We start from the raw sequence: 20330 nt of genomic DNA on the forward strand, positions 1-20330 counted from the left end.
ACGCCCTCGGGAACCGCGCGTAAAAAAAATCAAATTTAATATTTTCGTGAAGTTCGATTCACGACGTGAACCGATAAGAGATCATGAGAAAAAAAACAAAAAAAAATAAAAAATCAACATTTATAAAACTCATGAAGTCCGTCGGCATGAAAAGGGGTCGGTTGGCAAAAATAAATAAATAAATGAAAATCAAATTTAATAGTTCCGTGAAGTTCGGTTCACGACGTGAACCATTTTCTGCAACTTCACGCGGCCAAAGGGTTCACGCCCTCGAAAACTGCGTGCGCGCAAAAAAAAAATCAAATTTAATATTTCCGTGAAGTTCGGTTCAGGACATGAACCGATAAGGGTTCACGGCGTGAGACCCTTCGTTCACGAGAACAAAAATAAAAATAAAAAATGAAAATTTATAAAACCCGTGAAGTCCACGATCAACATGAAAAGGGGTCCGTCGACAAAAGAAATAAAATAATAATAATAATAATCAAATTAAATAGTTTCGTGAAGTCCAGTTCACGACGTGAACTATTTTCTACAACTTCATGGACCAAAGGGTTCACGCCCTCGAGAACTGCGGGCAAAAAAAAAGTAAATTTAATATTTTCGTGAAGTCTGGTTCATGACATGAACCGATAAGGGTTCACGGCATGAGACCCTTCGTTCACGAGACCAAAAAAAAAATCAAAATTTATAAAACCCGTAAAGTCTGTCGACGTGAAAAGGGGTTCGTCGCAAAAAAAAATCAAATTTAATAGTTCTGTGAAGTCCAATTCACGAGTGAACCATTTTCTGCAACTTAACGGCCAAAGGGTTCATGCTCTCGGGAACCGCGCGCATTTAAAGAAAAACAAATTTAATATTTTCCCTGTTTGGAGGCCCGTATCTTCTAAACCGTATATTCGATTAAGGCGCTCTAGGGCTCATCGAAAAGCTGACATCGAGCTCTTTGACTCTGGACTTGGCTATCTAAAGTCAAAATTGACCATTTTGATCTCCGACCAGCAGCCTCAAAATTCGACCCAAAAATTGAGACAAAAAACAGCCCAAAACCCATGAAAAATCACAAAAAACAACGCCAAGTCATATTCAGCTACTTTTTGAAGGTCTAAACGACAAAATCACAGACGACTCAGGGAAACAAAGTTGTAGTACTCCAAAAATACGACAACTCCCTCATACAGAGTTATTCAAAATTCCTTTTAAAACACCCTCAAAAACGTGCTGCGAGACAGTGATGGAAAATAGATTTTAGGACCTCCTCTTCCATCTGATAAGTTACTAGCATACGCTTTTTTCAGAAAATTATCTCTAAGAGGTCATTCACGTGCGTATAGCGAATAAGCTAATTAGGGCAAAAGGACACCCGTTTGACCAACGCAGAGTACGCCAAGCCTCTTGAGGCTATTAGTGGGCTGCAGGAGAATATAAAAAGTAACATCTTCGAGCCATTGAGATCTATGCCGCAAATTCACCTCCCAATACCATTGGCTATGCCTATAACAAGCGTGGCATTGGGTTTTATGCCCCCTGTCACTTCAATCCCATCGGGCTTTGGTCCCTTACGTAACATCTCCAAAAATCCTATAAGTACCAACCCTTTCCTGGAGGCCCACACCTTAGATATACTAACTAGTCTAGGAAGGGGGGTAGCCCAAGGACTCAGTGAGTCTCTCCCAACAAGAGCACTCACATACGGCCTCAATGACTCATACAGAAATACTACCATACAAATTTTCAAAATTATGTGCAAATATGACGGAACAACATACCCTAATGTGAAGCCTTTGGAAATCCCAACTGCCCCACTAAGGTACATGTGTTATTGAACCTATGCTTATAAGAGGGAAAAGCTAATCGATGGTTCATCGCATTGATGTTGCCGACGATCAAGACCAACTTCAAAACCATTTTATGATGAGCAGAAAATAATAGCTTTGCAAATGAGAACATTAATCCAAATTTGGGGATTCCAATTAATCCACCGTCAACGGCACATGGAGGCACTCAAACTCTCAGTAATAGTAGTAGAAATGGTGCATGTAAAAGAACATATGATTCTTACCATCTTCATGTGGACATACAATCTGAGTACCAGCCTTTGAAGAAATGAAATAAGAGATTTTTTTAATGTTATGAGCAAAAAGAGCAAAGGAGGATTAATGGAGAGCGTCATTTGGACTTGTGGACCGATGGGTCAATGTTTACCAAGGATCCATTTACAAATGCACCACCTCCATTTTACAACATTAAAAACCCATTACATTTCACGGGTGATGGTAGACAAGGTTTGCTGGGTTATGCCCAACACTTGGAAACAAAAGCGACGGTTGCAGAATAGCAGAGGGATTTTCTACAGATACAGAACACTAAAATTAAAAAAACTAAATGGGTTGTATGTAGAGAAGCTTATGGCAAACAAAGAAACACTTCAAGACTTGGAGAAAAAGATTGATGCTTTAAGGAGAAAGGACACAGCACTAGGTCCACGTAAAAGAAGAAGGCAACTTTGCAACATAGAGAAAATGAAAGTTGGAAATGGAGGGATGAAGAAGCGAGTGCAGGCTCTGTAAGGTAATGTTAACTCTTGTTTTATATATATTTCTCTTTTTAGATTCGGTTCTTTGTTTGAAACTAGACATAAGTAATCAGATTTGATGTTATTCTATTTTTAGATCTTTACTTTATCTAGAGTCCAAGGTACATTCGGAAGCTGGAGTGCATTGCACTCATTTGGTACCAAAAGGAATAGTGGAAGAGATGTTGTATCAAAAGAAGTTTCAAAAAATCAATGAGAAGCATGTGTCTTCTTTTATGAACAAGAACCAGCTCGATGCAACTTAGGTGCAAGCTTGCAATGCTGGATGAGACTGGCATCTCTTAGAAAGCATACAGTATACTGTCTAAGGCACTAGCAAAGAAATGTCAAAGTAAGAAGCATAAAGGTTTGTTACTTCAAAAACCAATGCAAGTAAATTCTACACGCCATGTGAACTCAGAGGTATTTGAGAAGCTTAGTTCACCGGTACATATTGAAGCAACATTTGTTGCTAAAGACAGAGAGGTACTTTGCAATATTTTCTTTGATCTTGAAGCTTTGCAAAGGTACGGAGTTCAGTTCTTTGAGATTAGTCAAGAAGAATGTGAAGGAGTTCTAAAATTTGTTTTGAAACTGGATGAGTGTGAGATTTTAAAGAACAGAAAAATGGAGAGGGTTACTATCACTCTAATGAACAGGGCCTTAGACATATCAATTACAAAAGATGATGCAAGATATTTCAGTGTTCAATCGGAGAATAACACATTGCCCACTTGGATCTTTTGAGGTATCTTCTTTATTATTGAATATGGCTGTGTATTACATTGACACGAAACTTGTATTAAACATGAGCTTCTTCCTAATGACACAGGTGGATAAAGAAGACTTTGAAATTTTGCATTAGGTGTTTCATCAAACTACAACTCCATCAGTGATTAGTGAGCAAAGAAATGGAAGGGCCCTTCATGTGCCTGGGTTTGATGACTACAAAGTGGAATGGCACATGGTAGGTGATTTGAAAACTCTAAAATGTATGTGTAAGAAATGGAAGGGGCCTTCATGTGCCTGGGTTTGATGACTACAAAGTGGAATGGCACATGGTAGGTGATTTGAAAACTCTAAAATGTATGTATAACATAAGCAAAGGTGCAAATGCAAAGAGTCCATGTCTATATTGCATGTCAAGTGCCAAGACTTTAGATCATGTACTATGGAACCAAGCTCTTGACAGGCATTTAAAAGATAAAGGTTTCAAAGCAGTGCTTGATATTCCTCTATCCAGAGTGCACATGTGTACATATGCACATTGCATGCACTATGTAGAATTGTAGAGAAGCTGGTGTATTTGTACATATGCTTTGCATGGACGTTAAAGCCTAAAAAAGAATCTTAAAAAGAAATCAAAGCAATAGAAAAAGTGCTATCAGACATTGGCTTGCATCCATGGGGGGCATGTTAAAATTGAGGAGCACAATTGAGGAGGACGACAAGCGGTCACAAGGGGGCAGCAAAGTACCAAAAAAACCATCGATAGGTGGTGTGAAAGCTAAAAGATTTTTGTCATACTGTCTCAAAGACTATCGAGATAAAAACAAGCAAAAGATGTTTAATCGATGGAGGATCTACATAATGCAGTCAAGGACATTGGAAATGAAGGTTTAATCCAAAATCGGAAGGTATATGTGTGGATTTCACTTGACAAGATCTTTGCATTCATGGAGAAAAAGAGCTGGAGCAATAGTGAGGAATTATTTGAAAACATATTAGAGACTTGGAGGAAGGCATTCATTGCAGGATGGACTGATTAACATGTAACTCATTACATGGTAAGAACTTTAAAAACTGCTGCAATCTCAATAATGTGAGACCAACTAATACATACATCTGATTTTTTTTCTGTTTTGTCATTGATTGCAGCATATACTATATAATCATATACCATATTTCGCAAAGATATACAGTTCATTGTCAATATGGTCAACTCAAGGCATGGAGAAGTCACATTACATGGCAAGAACAGGTTACTTTAACCACACTAGACATGGTGGAGGCAAGAATCGAGCCAATAGTCTTTTAGAGTTACATCAATGGACTTACACGAAATTGATTCACAAAGCAAAACAAAAAGACACATTCAAGTCCTCATCATTGACACGTGCAATACAATAAAGAAAAGTGACAATGCGCTTAGAATCAGTCAACTGCTGCAGAGAGAGCGCCATCAGTTGTGGCATTTCTCAAGAGTCAGGGTTGGGAGAAGGTGGTCTAGATGAGGTGGGCTTGATCTTCTAAGGTGGTCTTCCTTCTTCATCTTCCTTTTCCTCCTCTTCTTCCTCTTCATCTTCCTTCTTCCTCTTCATCTGTCAGGATATCTATTTTTGGCATTTGCACCATTGGAGGCAACAGTTCCGACCGGCTTTTTCTTGTCCTTATTAGATATCTTTTTCCATATGGATGCAATGTGTCTGGGTCTGTAACTCCCGATAAAATAGCATGCGCTATATATGATAGGTAGTAGGGGCATCTTAGTGCTTGGCAGCCATACCCTTGACCAAACACCCGTACTGCAAACTATTTCTCGACAAGCACCACCTTCTCAGCATTTAAATGCTCTTCGTGTCCACAACAAATCCTAGATAGTACTTTGAATGCGAATAAAGGGAATTTTGCATTGTCTTTTGAGAACTCCTTATGAAATATAATGATCTGCGTATTAAAATTGTAATCATCATGACTCATGTCACTGCTTGCTGTTGTCAATTTTAAGCAAGTGTCGTTAATTGCACTTACCTTTTAATGATTCAAATGTCTTATATATTGAGCGAGAGCAACATCCTTTCGATGACTTGTTGACTTTGAAGTGGAAGCTTTGGATAATCTTGAGCCTCCTGCTCTCTTCAAGAAATCATCATCATATACAAAAACCTAGTACCAATGTTATATGTTTCATTGACACAATCGACAAAGTCCACGTAAATCAAATTCTTATAGTTTGAAAAATCTTCGCCTCTATTACTTGTTGCTTTTCAGCACATGGATCTTGTCCACAAAGGGATTGTAGACTTACTGTCTTCATGCACAGTAGGTGCCAAAAATTTACCCATATCTGCCAAACCAAGGCCATTGGCAATTGCTGCAGCCTCCTTCTCACAAGGCAATTGGGTTTCATATGTCCTAGCTTCATTGAACATCTTCTTTAATATCTCTTGCCAGGCGCAAGTACTCAGAGTCCTGGACTGCAGAATCAGCTAGTAGATAATTGTCAACTCCTTCCTCTATCCAGCACGTCTGCTTCACTAAAATTTGCTAAGGCAGCCAAGCAATAGTCTTCACGAATATTGAAATGTTGCATAATGTCTGTTAATAATACATAATCAGCTTGGGCTGCCATAGTAAAGCTGGGCAAGGAAGGTAGTGACAACTCCCCCTGTTCGTTTCTCATTAGATTGACTGTCTTCCAATGAAATAGGTGCTGCATCGAAGGGGATAAGGGATGCATTATCCTCAAAGGTTTCCTTTTCGGCCTCTGCCCTCTCCTCTGCTGGGTCCATAGCCACCTCTTCCTCAACCCCATCATCCTCGATTGGCTTGCCAAAGTCATTGTCTCGGGCTCTGAGTCCTCAATAAGAAAATGCAGAAAACAAAGAAAACCATAACTAAATTGGAGCAGGCGACACTTCTTTGAGTGTATTGGGCATTTCTCCTCCTCTACTCTATTGCTACAACTGGGAATCTTTTCAAGACAACTGCTAAGCCTCCTCTTCATGACTTTGTCTGCTACAAAATCAGATGGATGAACATATCATTCACCACCATCGGACATAATGATATTGGCAGAAACAATGTCTTCATACTCCTGCTCACGGTCACCGCCCGGGAACAATCCTACAAGAATTAATGACATTCTCAAGAGAAAGTTCCTTGTTGAACATTGAAGACAACTCATGCAAACTCTCGTGGGCTTGTACATTATACAAGAACATAAACTCTCGTGCAAACTCTCGTGGGCTTGTGCATTATACAAGAACATAAACAGCTTTTGTGCACAAGACTCCCTAGCCTTGTCATCTGATTCGTAGACAATGTCCAACTCTTTCGAAGACATGCCTAAAAAAAACATTTCAGTCAATTAGAACATGCAGGCTTATTATACATGGGGTCAGTAGCTCTGGCGATAAGGAGATTTGGATATACACATGCAAGCCCCCTGTCGCTTTTTTTTTGGTACTAGCACCAAAAAAAGAGGGGTCAATACCAAGCAGTAGAGGGCTCATGCGGAATTCACGAGCCCATCACCGCTTGGTACTAACCCCTAAATTTAAAGAGACTTAAAGGGGTCAATAAGTTTTTTTTAAAAGATGAAGCCTTTATATATTAAATAAAAAACATACAAGCGGCATTTTTTGTACTTTATTTGTATTTTGTAAGCTGAAATAGTCTATCTTCCAGGCCTGAAAATTGATGGCCTGTCCTAACCTTCAACATGAAAGCCTATAAACTTACTTGGCCTTCATATTTACAGAAAAATAATGAAGGTTTTTGCTTTAGTGGAGGGGGGCTCAAACCGGCTTGCCCCCCCACCTCATCGTGTGTGTGTGTGTGTGTGTTGTTGTTGTCCCATTTGAGTGTTTGAGAGAGAGAGAGAGACAGAGAGACAGAGAAAGACAGAGAGAGGGAGGGAGGGAGGGGGAGAGAGAGAGAGAGATGGGCATACCTACAGAAAAAATTGAAAGCTTTAGTTTTCCAAGATGAAGGGGCGATGGCATTGGCGATGCAGAGGGACGGCAACGTATCTTACTCAATGCAAATGGGTGTCTTAGCTTATCAGAGAGCCGGTTAGCTTTGAAGATTTCCTATTAGACTTAAACCTAGAACGATTTTAGCTTGCAAAGAAAATTTATGAAATAGTGTAAAGTTCTAAAAATGTATGTCCCAAATCGCTTGATTTGCTGGTTTGAGAAGACTCGTCCAATGGAAATTTGGGTATGTTTCTCAAAAATATTTTTCCCGAACACTACTCCCAAGGGAGATTTGGGACGTTATTGACTCATACCACTCCTGCAGACATTTAAAAGGTCGGACGCATTAATGACGCGTCAATATGGTATGTACTATGTGCTCACTCCTCTCATTTCTTGCATGTGTTTATTTTTTTCACCTCTGAGTCTCTGACAAAATAGCAAGAGCCAAACGCCATCGCTCCTACATCCATCGTCCTTCGAGTCTCTGACTACATCAACCTCCTCAATGCTCCCCAAACTGAGCCAAATGCCATCGGTCTCTACATCCATTGTGCAGGTATTTCTTTCAGAGTTCTTTCAGACCCTCTATTAACGTTTTGCTGTCTGTTTTGTGAATGTTGATAATAGTATCGAGGGATATCGCATATCGTTGTGCATATAGCTTGGTTTCGACTTGTGGGTTTTTGTCTATGCATATCGCTTGGTTTCGACCCCATTGTCATAATGTTTTTCATGGGGTCAGTACCAAGCGATTTGAAGCCCTCTGGAGTCCTGTTTGTTTTATATCGCTTGGCAGCGACCCATTGTCACAATGTTTTTCATGGGGTCAATACCAAGCGATTCAAAGGCCTCTGAAATCCTATCTGCTTTATATCGCTTGGTACCGACCCCACTGTGATAACGTTGGTCATGGGGTTAGTAACAAATGATTCTAAGCCCTTTGGACTCTTGTTTGTTTCATATCGCTTGGATCTGACCCCATTGTAATAATGTTTTTTGTGGGGTCGGTACTAAGCAATTCGAAGCCCTCCAGAGTCCTGTTTGTTTTATATCACTTGGGTGGTGGCGACCCCATTGTCATAATGTTTTTCATGGGGTCAGTACCAAGCGATTCAAAAGCCTCCAAAATCTTGTCTGCTTTATATCGCTTGGTACCGACCCCACTATGATAACGTTGGTCATGGGATCAATACCAATCGATTCTAAGCCCTCTGGACTCTTGTTTATTTCATATCGCTTGGTTCCGACCCATTGTCATAATGTTTTTCGTGGGGTCAGTACCAAGCGATTCGAAGCCCTTTGGAGTCCTGTTTGTTTTATATCGCTTGGTGGCGACCCCATTGTCATAATGTTTTTCATGGGGTCAGTACTACCAAGCAATTCAAAGGAATCCGAAATCATGTCTACTTTATATCGCTTGGTACCGACCCCACTGTTGATAACGTTGGTCATGGGGTCAGTACCAAGCGATACAATGTGCTATGGAATTCTATTTGTGCTATATCGCTTGGTACCGACTTTTTTAAATGCGTTTCTCATCACACTTTGTTTATTTGTTTAGATGGCTTGTACCAAGGCAACTTCTGGGAGGCTCTAAAGACCTACCGAATCACTACAGGTGCAATGCAGAACAAGGAGGTATCAACCTCACAGGGCAGTTTTGCAGGAGCTTCGTCGCATTGAGCAACCATGCAACCTACGATATCCAGGCCCCCTTTCCAGAGGATTGTGCATGAAATTTGTGAGCAATGGAGTATTGGCATATGGTGGCAAAGCATCTGCATTATTATGTCTTTAAGAAATCATTGGGGATTAGATCATCGAGTGTTTTGAAGATGCTCACTTTCTCGCCGCTCATGCCCATAGGCTGACAATAATATCGAGGGATTTTGATACCCTTCGTCGATTGCTGTACACATACGACCAGATGCTTGTTCCTGTTTCTGTAAGCAATCCTCTCGAATGCAGAGTATCCTTACATTTTCCCCCTCCCTCCATCCTCGTACAAGGCCATCTCTGAGAGCTCCCCTCGGGGGGGGTCACTCGTATAAATATGTAGGTATCACATGGGTTCAACAGAAGGACATTTTAAATATTTAAAACTTACAGAAATATATTTACAGAGGGGATTTATTTATTGTATTTTTAAAAAAAATTATAGATTTGAATAGAAAAGGATACATTATATTCACTAAAAAATTCACAGATAAGGGACTTTTTAAATAGGCCTTGAACGCACGTGATATAGAGGATTTACATATAGTGACCCCCCCGAGGAGCTCCCGTGCTCCTCGCGACAGGGACACCCATTCATAGAGTAGGTTAAGACTAGAACACCCCAGTGAGATGATGCCCCTTAAGCAGAACCTCACACACAACTACAACTGGAGGCACAACCACAACCGGAGGACCAACCACAACCGAAGGCTACTGCAGCACACAGCCACAGCCCTCTGCCCCGATGAAGTTGAATTTGTTGCACAGAAGAAGAAGATGCAGACATGATAGAGAGGGAATTAAGTATAATTGAAGTAGAGAATTGAGAGTTTTGGAGGCTGTTGCATCGGTTAGAGTGGCATTTTCACTTCGGGGCCAAAGACTTGTCAAGCATCTAGATGGATACGATTTACATGTTTTGATGAATGACGCAATGGAAATCACAGATAACATTGTCAATATTTTACTATGGTATGTATAGTATATATAATGCATGATGTATATAGTATGATGCATGACTGAGCTGTAAGTACCAATGGACTAATTCTTTGTTCTTTTCATTGTTGCCTTTAGGTATTGTATATTAATACTACCAAAAGAGGTCCAAAACTGTGAATCCTCTCATTTCTGCGACATTACAAATGATAGCTCATCATTTTTGAGTCTTATGTCTTGGTGAACAGAGTAACAGTGCATAAACACCATTAAGCTTTTACAAAGGGGGAGGCTTCTATTTATAGGAAAAAGTGAACCTCTAACCAAGCAAACTGATTCTACAATTTTCCAGATTAGTTTGGTCAATAGAGAGGAGAGATGAAAATATCTCATTTTATTGATTAAAAATTGGGAGTAATGATGAGAAAAAGGTGCCTACTTTATGAGGGGAGATCTACACACATTGAGGTGTCAAAATTTAATTTTTTATTTCTTTTCTTTGGTCCTTAGTCCACTCTTCATCTTATGTGAGAGCAGTTACTTGTTTCTGGGGGGGTTTTCTTTTATTCTTCAATTTATCTCCTCCCTACATTTGGATCAATCTTATTGGTCCATAGGAACCTTAATTGGACCATAATCTAAAAATTTCTGAAAATCTAGATCCTTAGACTAAGGTCCTTTATACCTATTTTTAATTAATTCCAATTGCACATTGGAAAATTCTTTTTGAATTTCTGTTTCAAGAAAAATTATTTTAGACACTAGGAGGCTTTTTATATCCAAAAATATCTCAATTTTGAATTACCTCCCTCTAGACATTTTCTCTCTCCAGGCCAAAACAGGGTAAAACATGATCTTTCTTTTATTTCAGAGAGAGGGGAATAATTATAAGATCAGAAGGGGAGGTTCTTACACCTACACACCTCAAAAGCTGGAGGGAGGAATCTTACAGGAAGAGAAGAAAGACTGTGGGGGAAGAAATGGAAAGATTGCAAGAGGACTAAAATCGAAGGCCACCTCAGTCCCCCAAGCACAGTTGAGTTCTCAATCATGGCGTTGCTTCCGTGCCCCAGAGTCTTTTGATCAACACTAGCATCATTAGACTTTTATTTACATTTGTAACATTAACATTAATTTTGTAAGAGACCTGACATTGTTTTGTAAAGAAAAAAATCTTTCATATATAAAATTGCTTTTAGAGTTACAATGTTTTGATTGTCATCATTCAACGACTAATCAAGTGAATAGTATGAGAGACAGGTTCTTTGTAGAAAGTCATTTTCTCTGTTCGCCTTGGAACCTGTAAAAAAAGGGTTTTGTTAGTGCTATCTTACATAATGTTCTGCACAGCATACTAAATGGTGAATGTAAATATAAATGGTTTACCTTTTTAGTATCCATTATAAATGTATAATCTTTTGGTAATTGTTCAATCTCCTCATATGTAAGGTCTTCTCTAATTTGAGAAAGAGATGTTTTAGATAGTGTGTTCAACATTGTAAGCAATTGCCCTTCCAAATATATCTCCATTATTTGAGGCGTATTCTCGGGATCTGACTCCAAATCTTGATCTAATGGAACAAGGTTAACATAACGATATGTGGTGTAGTGAAAAGTTGCAATGAAGTTTTGAGAGCCAATAATGTACTTGCAAACTATTAACTTCTTCTCCAAAACAGAAATGATGCCTTCTGTCTTTCTCCTGTCCCAACCATTGTCCAAAAAGTCCAGTGCCTTACTTGACTTGCAAATAAACATTGTTTAAGTATTTCTTATTTCTTCATCAAAGAAAAAGTCAACAAACACTTTGGTAGGCATAAAAATAATAAGCTTGACATTCTTTGTTTGCAAACAAATGCCTTAAGAGAATTTTGTATGTCGTGATACAACCTGATCCTATAACTTTCACTGGTTTGTTTAAGTATTTCTTATTTCTTCATCAAAGAAAAAGTCAACAAACACTTTGGTAGGCATAAAAATAATAAGCTTGACATTCTTTGTTTGCAAACAAATGCCTTATTTCTTATTTCTTATTTCTTCATCAAAGAAAAAGTCAACAAACACTTTGGTAGGCATAAAAATAATAAGCTTGACATTCTTTGTTTGCAAACAAATGCCTTAAGAGAATTTTGTATGTCGTGATACAACCTGATCCTATAACTTTCACTGGTTTGTGAAGTTAGTAATGGCCAATCTTTGCTTCCAAATAATGGGAGGGGTAATGGAGAAGTTAAACGACCCCATCCAGAGACGTGTTTGGTTCAAAGTACTGCATATCATAGAAAAATATGCCGTGGTCTGTAAGATCTCTATGAGTTCTTCCTTTGTAAATTTGTTCTCCTACATATGCATGGAAATCATCAAAAATCTCACTTATACTCTCCACTAATTGCCAGTCTATCCTATTGGATGGATAAATATCTGCATAAAACCAAAAGATTAGACAATTTTAAAACAACAATTAGACACTTTTAAAACAATAAGGAGACAGGATTGAATGGATAAACAACTGCATAATAACAACAATTAAACACTTTTAAAACAAAATAAGCTTTGACTGAGTCACAGTTAGGATGATATCGTGGAAGACCAGGATGAATTTTTTCACCCTTAAGTCTACATGCTGGAAAACATGTTGTATTAGTATCTCTGTCACACGCTTGCTAGATTCACATACCTTCAACTCTTTAACTTGTCGCTTGAATGGCTCCACAAATTCATTAGCGTTTCTCCTCTTCCTCTTCCTCTTTCTTCTCTATAAAAGTACCCAGCTCCTGATTGTAATTGTAGATGGTATCCATGTCCCATCGTCCGTATTATAACTATTGAATACAATAATAGCTAAAATGAAAGTACAAGGCTTTCTACAGATTGCCATTTTGTGTAGCAAAAGACACACGGAAGAAAAAGATGAGAGCTTAATTTGGAGGAGACTTAGAAAAAGAAAGAACGACTATGTTGGAGACGAAGAAGATCAAAGCTAGTTTTGGGGGGAAACATTTACTTAACTTAAAATAATAATAAAATAATACTACCAAATCTTTGCATGTAAGTTAAAAGATAGTGTTATTTTATTATTATTTTAAGTTGAGTAAATGCTATTTTAAGATGCATTTTGAGCATAATTTTACTCTATTTACTTAAATTCTTGCTTTAAAATGCCAAATTTCTCCGTTTACGGAAGCCTCTTCCTCATTGGTTGAGTGCCACTCTCTCTCTAAAACTAAAAGGCCCAAAAATGAGCCCACATTTCTCCTAATGGAAACATTTGATCAATGTTGTAAAGAAGCAATACATTTAGATGACAACATGCTAGAAAATCATGCGACGAGGTGTTCCTCATCTAAACCAAGTGAAGCAATGGCAAAAGAAAGATCAATCTCGAAATTGACATTCCTAGAATTCTATGTAGCCTTGCTTAAAACCTTATAGCCAACATCTCTAAGAGAGGATGAGATCCTTCACAACTAGACATCCTTAATGCCTCTACAAGTGAGGAACGAAATGCCTTGTTTGTTGAGTGCAATCACTCGACCATCCCAATCCCCATTGGTGGGCATATAAGGCACATGTTCTTCTATACTTCATATATTGTAAAACCTTAGACCATGATACTAAAACGTGTCCCACTTCATCCACAATTGACTCAAAACCTCCATCTCTCGTGTACCAAACAAGAATAGTCCAAAGGGTAGAAAGCTCAGGAAGTAGTTAATCTAACACTTCAATGTCTCTATTGTCGTGGACCTCATAAGTGGGAGACTGCACAGTTTGGAATACTTCCATGCCCATAGGCAGTGACACCTTGCGACCCATGTGTGACCAATGTGGCATTGATCACATGTTCCATGATTGCCCAAGATGAGTTGCTTCAATGCAACTTACCTCACAAAATACAACTCTTAATAACACCTTAAGTGTACAAAAATGGAAAATTATCCATGATACCCTTGAATGTGCTCACACGTTTATAAGCCAAGGCACGAAAAACAGTCAAAAGGAACGCAAAAGACAATACCTCAACATGGGTAGAAGAACATGTTGTAAAGTAGAATCCAAAAGAAAAAGCAAAACCTTCTACACCCAAGAGAAAAAAGGGACTACAAACTATCAAAACCAAGGTTAAATTAAAAGACAGAGAAAAGGAGCCTTAAGAGAACATAAACCCAAAAGGAGCCATAAACATAAAAGAGCCAAAAGCTATACATGATGCAGAAGCATCCACCTCAAAGACCACCACACAAACCACAAAACCCATATGTGCGACACAAGATACAAAAGCCCAAAAGAAAATTCGATCTCGTTGCATGGGCCTACATAATAAAAAACTGGCAAACCAAAGAAAATCAGTTGATAAAACAAGTTCTAGTACGTCACAAAGTGAGGATGAAACAAGTTCTAACTCTCCACTTAGTGCACCACAGAGACAAATCAAGAAACTAGAACTACCTAACCACCCCAAATGGATAATAATGATCACATGACATCTGCAGAACGTAAAAAGCAAGCTCAAGAGAGCATGCTTAGCCTGGTTGAATGTCTTATAACGTCATCGGTTGTGATTGAGTAACGCTCCCCCTTTCAAAGAGGAAGACATACTCTCTACAGAAGAGTCATTTGAGACAGATTGCATGAACTATACACTTGAGAAAGCATGTGAGAAATTCGATAATTCCCTTACAAGATTAAAATAGTCTCTCAAAAGCTCATTTGGAGGAATGCTCTTCTCTCATAATGAAGCCAACATCACATCAGCACTTGCACCTTTAAGGGCTCAACCTGAGTTATACCAAGATATAAAGAACTTGATAGAATAGGACTGTGAGAATTCGCAAGTTTCCAAGTAGACCTCATTAAGAATTGTTAGAGGGCCAAGTGTGCCAGTGTACACATTGGGTACTCTTGAAAAAGCTGAGAGCCAAAATGAGAATGAAAGTGAATGGGAGTATGAAACAGAAACGGGATATGAAGCCGAAACAAAAATTGAAACATCCATGGTTTCTTTGGAAGATTCTATCATGGTATGGTTGGATTTTCCTACAAGCAATGATATTAAGCGCAAACATGCATTGATTAGTCCTCAAGCTAGTCATAACATCGTGAACAATAGACACTTGGGTGTCATTGGGACAACCTAAACTCATGGGCTTACAGACAATAATCTTGCAAGAGGAGCCAATAGACAAAACATTGAAGTTCCAGGTTACTTCAGATACACTACTCAAACAATCGATATGCAATATGTAATTATTGTTAATCTAGAATCTATACCATGAAAAAAATCTCGATTAAGACACTTATTTTCTTAATTGCACAGGTAGGCAAACATTTACAATACACAAAAGAGAGACTCATTTGTATAATGGGCCGAAGCCATCTTATTACAAGTGATAGTCACTTTCGATAACCTTTATTAATTATACAAATATTATGAAAGTAATTATCTTGTGTTACGTAACTAATTATTATTCATTCCAAATATTTAATATTGTGAACAAAGGTAAAAGCCGCTACATGAAGATGAATGGATTGCCACAGGAGGCTGCAGGACCAACAAAGACATAAAGAAGAATGGATAGCTTTCCGTATCAAAGCCACTCTGGAACCCATCATGCTCTTTCTCTTTCTCTGCTCAGAATAACGGCCATTAATCATGTCCAGCGGCTACCTACATTATCTGCTGCTAATTATACGAAGCTTGAAGTTAGGCATCCTCTATAATTCGCCTTTCGCTGTGAATCTAGGACGTTGCGACTTGCAGCATTTCCAAAGATGAATCTACCGTATACTCGACGAAGAGGAGAAATTGTGCTGCACGGGATTATTGCCGATGCGTGCGGCTTAATCTTCCAGCTCACGATCGTGCAAGTGTATGGGCAGCCTGACGTCGAAGTGCTGCGGGACAAGCTTCAGCTAGCGCAGACGGCGGGCTTGGTCATAGTCACGGCCGTCGGCAACATGGTCCTCACCCTGGCGCGCTCTGGAGAAGAGAGGGCGGAATCGCTAATGCACGCGGGACATGGTGGGCATTGCTTATGCAGTTGGATTCGGAATCCTCAATCGATTTTCTGATACAAGGGCGGCCGTGGATGCAGCTGTCCATCTCAACGTCGTCCTCAAGGGCACCCGTCAGCAGATCAGGTGGAAGATAGATGACCTTCCATTCTCTATGCGCATAGCTCCAACAAGAATGTGTCTTCTTTCCGGGGAGAATACCGAGTGTACGGCTTTCGCAGGAAGATGGTTTTGGTACAACTTCAACACAGATGTCTTCCTTCTCAGTCCAGCTCGCCTGCAGAAGGGTGGCGTGGCCGAGAGCACTTGCCATTGCCTATTCTACCAGCTCAAATCAGAAATTTAGCAGTGGCTCGCAGAGCATTTTGCTTCTGTGTTTGTTGCAGTCTCTGAGAATGATAAGGAGTACTTACGCCTTCCTTGTCAAGCCTGCTCCCCAGGTTACAGCACAAAGCATTTCTTGAGACGGACGCAGGCCCCGGAAACAGCAATCTCACTGCAGGGCGAATCAGTGCTTAATCTTCCCAACTGTAAGGTGTTTGATCGAGAACTCTCCGACATCTGGTGCTCAGCTTGTTGATCACCGGGAACATATTTTGATCGCCTGTGCAGCTGCACAGGTGAGTCTGCGTATATTCTTCATCTACACGTTCCATTCCCTTAACACTTTTTTTTAACAATTGTATATATATTAATATTAACAAAAACAGCCCTTTACAAAAAGTCAAGCACAGACTTTGAAACCAACATACCACTCCTAAATTCAGAGCCGTTTACAAAAAGTCAAGGATTCACTTTGAAACCAACAAACTACTCCAAAATTCAGAGATCTTCCAATTCACTCTTGAGTAATCTTCACAGATCTTCCAATTCACTCAAGATTAAGTAATCTCCACATGAGCTCCCACCTTCCATCCTCCAAGACAAAGGAAGATTGTCCCAATGAGATGTGATACCCTAATTGCATACAAGCAACAATCATGGCTTCAAAAGTGCAACCCTTAGGAGATTTCTTCTCCATTCCTTATCACTTCTATAGAATTGACAATGTCCTCTTCTAAAGCCAATTGGGTTGTAATTGTGGAACTAGCGTTGGGGCGCAAATGCTGATGTGATTATACATTTCTAATTAGTGGTACCCTTCAAATGCTTTATTGTAGACCAAAAAAGTACATTTCTAATTAGTGGTATCCTTCAAATGCATCATTGTAGACCAAAAAGTAAATTTCTCCAAGGCCCAACATTTTCTCTTGCAACTCAATTGCTTGAACTGAAAGGCTCTATAGACCCTAATATGTTCATAATAGCCCATACTTCTACTTCTATACAATTGTTCTCTTCTAAAGCCAATTGGGTTGTGGCAGTAGCATGGGGACACAAATGTTGATGTGATTATACATTTCTCTGAGTTATTGGTGTCTTTCAAATGCTTTATTGTAGCCCAAAAAGTAAATTCCTCGAAGCCCCAATTAGTGCAGTATAAAAAAGGGTAACCATTCTTTTCAAGGGTAAAGTTTTTTCACCCTTCTAAAGATGAAGCCCTCTTTCTCGTTTAGTGCCTGATGGTGCAACCTTTCATTGTTTACAAACTCTCATACCCTTGTTCAACTCAACGAGTGGATTTTACCCTTCTCCTTAACCTTTAAACGTTAATCTCCACTTTTACAATTGCACACATACCCATGTAAATCTCACCCTTTAGACCTTGCGTAGCTTTCTATCTTTGGCTCCACATCTATCAGAATATAGTAGTGATGTTTTTGGTCCTACCCTATACAGAAAATAGTGGGGAGTGGGTTTTTGGTTAGTCCAAAAAAAAAGTGTGGTTAAATTGAATAGATCTAGGTTGTGCTGCTTTGATTGTCTTTATTTTAATTTGAAAGTTTATATTTTTGGATTTTTGGTTTGATGTTTTTGTGCATTGACTTTGTTATGAATAGTATTTAATTAGGTCTGTTATATTGTCTTATGTCATTAGGAGAGTGGGAAGTGGTGTTATTTTGAGGTTAGATTAACAACATAGTTGGATTTTTGGTTTGATGTCCTTGTGCATTGACTTTGTTACGAATAGTATTTAATTAGGTCTATTATATTATCTTAGGTCACTAGGATAGTGGGAAGTGGTGTTATTTGGGGTTTCTTTCTATAGCTTTAACCCTTCTTTCCCCTTCTATTGGCCTAAACACCTCAGCCATGTATTCTGTGGAGAACCACACTTTTTGTCGAATGGTAGCCCAATGGTTCCTGATTTTCATGGCTTTACCTGCTATTTCTCTGCATGTATGTTGACATAGAGCTCCACCCATGGCATCTTTATACAAACTCCTTTAGTCCCACCCTTTGTAGCCACTTGGTGTGCTTAACTACTTTTTTGGGCAAGGTGGATGATAGCTATTCAAGTTCTACCATCATGCTTCTAGACTAGGCAAGGAAACTTGCCAATAATGGTACGAACAGAGTATGCAAAGATTTTGATTTCAGAGAGGTGTTGTGCTAATATAAGCAAACTTAAAGAAGTGATGAAAGAATATCGGGTCTTCTACCCACCTTAAGAAAATTATATTCCACTTTCTTGTCATTAATCCTTAGTGCACTTCTTCCCAAGGTTCCATCCTTGCCTTGCTAGGATTCTCTAAGTTCTGCATAATTGCAGAATCTCCATGACTACACACAATATAATGGCAATTATGAGGGGATAAGGGTGTGAATTTATTGATGTGAGTACACCTCTCTCATGTATGCTTTGTATTGGCACTTTCTCAATCATGACTGGCATGGCAAACCCGATAGCTGGATCTTCTTTCCTTTTGCATACTTCAATCCATGAACACACTTTCCTCTTCTTGGATTGCTACTTCTTCCCACCATGCTTATCTCCTTTTCCCGTCTAGCTTCATGTTCAAATGGCCTTTTTTCTATAGAACTTTTGGGATTCTTGTTTTAAAAAATCCCATGGTATGGCTTCATCTATCGGCTTCATCAATGTCCAGCCATTCAATGTTTCCAATTTAAAAGTGTGCCTACCCTAATTTTCCTCTAGATCCTATATGGCCATGTCCATTTTATCCTAATTTTTCCTAGATATGGTCCCATTATTGAATTGAACATCACAACTACATCTCCTTCTTCAAATATTTTACATTTGGTATTTCTATCCACCTATAACTTTCTTCTTCTCAGGACCACTTTGGTGACCCATGCATCGTTCAACCTTTTCTCATCTAGCTCAAGCAATTATTGCATCCTATAATTAGCAGAGTCCTCTAGATTAATCCTATAATTAGCAGAGTCCTCCAGATTAATCCTTTGTGCAACTACTATTCTAAGACTGCACCAAAAATTCCATTAGACTCTACTGCCTCTAGTCCATATACCATGCTAAGGTGTCAATCCTATGGCATTCATGTATGTTGTCCTAGAAGGTCGGGGGATTCACTTAAAAATATATGTCTATGTGTGATCATTTTAGGAGGGGGGTTTTTTAACCAAGATTTTGAGAAAAAAAGTACATAAATCTACTTACATAAGGGGTTCTTAAATGGCATTTTGAAAAAAAAAACCTGTAAGCTTATAAAGAAAAAGGGGGCCATTTTTTAAAGAAAAATCTACGTACATAAGGAGGTGTTAAATGGCCATAAGTTTATAAAGAAGAAAGGATCATTTTATTAATTCAAAATTTAGAGAAAATGGTATTTTTTAATACCCTGTGAATGTACGTTGTATGTAGGTCTTTCTAAAAGTACCACCCCTGATCTTGAAAGCTCTCAGTGCGAAGTTTAGTTTCTTGTCCCAATCAGTCCTATTCTCATTCATTGTCTTACTTAGGATTCCTTTCAAGATTCTATTGGTTAATTTAGCTTGTTCGTTACTACCCTCTGGATAATACATAGCCAATTTTTTATGCATCACCATATGTTGTTATGTGAATCTCTTGATCACTTTATTCATGAAGTGTGTGTCTTGATCAATCACTAGTTTGATCAGCCATCTAAATTTCATCATGAAGTGTGTGCCTTGATCACTCACTAGTTTAATCAACCATCCAAATCGATTCATACAAGAAATTGGAAATTAAATAAAATCTCTCATTGCCGCTTTGCTTGCACCCACTTGGTGCAGTAGTCCATGTCCAAGGTATATACTTATTTCCTGTTCTTTGGGCTATTGGCTTAAACATGCCCACAAAGTCTAGACGCCATTTTTGAAATGGTTCTAATGGGTAGCATAGAGTTCTGGGGATTGTGTTCTACTACATTTTGTTGTCCCATCCTTTAACATATGTCACATTCTTTTGGAAGCACATGGGCATATTTAAGTGCTGTTGGCCACCACATAGAGTTCTGGGGATTGTGTTCTACTACATTTTGTTGTCCCATCCTTTAACA

The sequence above is a fragment of the Cibotium barometz genome, chromosome 50 (genome assembly GCF_041138505.1).
Source record: "Cibotium barometz isolate CiBa-2024 chromosome 50, ASM4113850v1, whole genome shotgun sequence".
NCBI lineage: Eukaryota > Viridiplantae > Streptophyta > Polypodiopsida > Cyatheales > Cibotiaceae > Cibotium > Cibotium barometz.